The following is a 2,264-nucleotide window of genomic DNA, read 5'->3' as shown; positions in this document are numbered from 1 at the left end:
AGGGTAGGAGCCAGCACCACTTCTCTTGGAAGTTGGTTGGGCTCAGGAGTCTGAGCATTGGCAACAGATTTTGTGGAGACCCTTTTCCCGACTGCAGGCTGGGTTACAGTTCCCATTTGTCTGCAAAGGATCGCACAAACAACTTTTTGCTTAAAATGCCTGGCAGTTGGTGAATTCATTTCCTGGGGGCTTTCTTTGTAGCTACGTGCACCCACTTGACACTTCCCTCCCAAGTCTGTTTGGGCCAGAGAGGAGGAAACGGCAATGAACGCTGTTCTGATTTGTTAGGATCTTCCTCTTTGCATATTTGAGTATTTATGTAATAGTATAATAGAGGATGCACTAGTCTATCTAATACTGTATAGATAGTAAACCATAACTATACATTATTTAAATACTTAAATATTTATCTAAATGCAATAAAAACAGTGGTCGCCATTTTTACTTTTGGGGGTAAAAGTTCACACCGGGAAATTATTTCCCCCCTTTCCAACTGTTTAGATACCTTTTCACCTTGTTTATACCAGCTCAACAGACGAGCTTTCCCATGTGCCCTGTTTAGTGTGTGTGAATTATTCTTCCACCCCATGCATCATTTCCCCCCTATTTTCTGTAATCAAAACCATGTACACTCAATCACACTTAGCTCTCCCACCAATCTGCCAGAGCTCTCCTACAATGTGACATTTTGGGTAAAAGGGATCATTTTTCCAGTGGGAGATTTAAGGGGGGTCAGGGGAAGACTTGAAGCTGCCATATAAGAAGCTCTTAAAACAGTCTTCCCGACTTGTCCCATTTTAGACCAGATCTAATAGTGGGGACCACTTATGACCTCACTGTGCCCACAGGTCAATGAGAAACCAACCATGCAGTTCCCATGGCAGGATCAGAGCTTCACACAGTAATCCTCTCTGATGCTCTACACTTAGGTAAAACCTCCAGTGAAGACAACAGGAGTGTTGATTCCAGGATTCATTTCCAATTTCCACTGAAATCAGTGGCATTCTTTTTTATTGACCCTAACAGGACTGGACTGAGTTCGGCAAAAAAGAAAAGGTCGTTGTTTTATTCAGAGATGTACAATTTTCATGCACATATCAACCATCAATGAGGAGTGTGCACTGGTCCACGTGGCCAGCACAGAGTTGTAACAACTTGCAGCAAAAAAACAAAAAAGACCCAATTCCAGTTTTAGTAAAATCTAGATGCCTGCGAGCATCATTTATTGCAAATCAGTTAACCAAAAAAATACATCATATTTGCAAACTACAACTTTGCCGGTAGATACATTTATTACAGAGGGTTTCTTTTCTGTAAACTACACTCTAGTTTATAAAACATAGGAAGACTCAACGCCACGTGATGTTTAAATCACCCGCATTAGGGATGTCACAATAACAATGCTCCAAAACGTTTCTGTACTAAGAGATGAATGCATACGGGACTGCAGCGAGCCTTGTGCTTGGAGGAACTGAAATCCAACGTGGCCTTCTGAGCAACAGTGAGGAGGAACGTTTCCCTTTTCTTAGGTTTCCTGGGTCGACTGTATTTTAGTCCAGCAGATGGATAGACTACACAGGAACATGTTCATAGTGTGCTCGGTTTCCTTTTGCAGCCAGAGAGAGAGAGCGATATTCTGACACCTCTAATCAGCGCAATATACTTAAGACTTGTTCATTTAGATTTTTGAAACAAAATCCACCTTTTTTTAAAAAAAAAAACTTATTTACAAACATTAACTCTGCCACAGGCTTATACTATATGTTACACAGCCCTCTCCCGCCTCCACAAGAGTGTACATCAACATGAACAAGATGCCTCACTCCAAACTAGCAAGAACAATGTGTCAACGTTTCAAAAAACCCAGGCCCAACCACCCAGGATCTGCTTGTGTCTCTTGCCCTCCTGTGAATAATCAGGGCTACACCCAAACCTGACACCCCTTAAGTGGAAAACCTGGAAGGTCAGGGTTTCCAAAGGAACTTGGATGTCGAGGATGAGCACTATCCCACGGCCGGGTGCTGTAGTGCTCAGTTACTTTTTGCTCGAATTGGTCTATAGTAACTGAAATGCCCCCTTTAAAGTAGGAGGTGCCATCCTTAAAATAAGGATGTGATTCCAAAAGGCCAAAACCTGCCTTTTTTTTAAATTGTTGTTCAATCAGCTGAAAATAGAAAAACTCAGTATAAGACATTCAAGGGAAAATTAAGTTTGTTCTTCTGCATTGACTCAGTAACTGTGGACTTGCTTTTTCAACAGGTTTG

This window comes from Gavialis gangeticus, unplaced genomic scaffold, assembly GCF_001723915.1.
Source record: "Gavialis gangeticus isolate Ggan-Ray unplaced genomic scaffold, GavGan_comp1, whole genome shotgun sequence".
In the NCBI taxonomy this organism is placed as follows: Eukaryota; Metazoa; Chordata; order Crocodylia; family Gavialidae; genus Gavialis; species Gavialis gangeticus.
The sequence above is the reverse complement of the archived record's forward strand: the minus strand, read 5'-3'. Positions refer to the sequence as shown.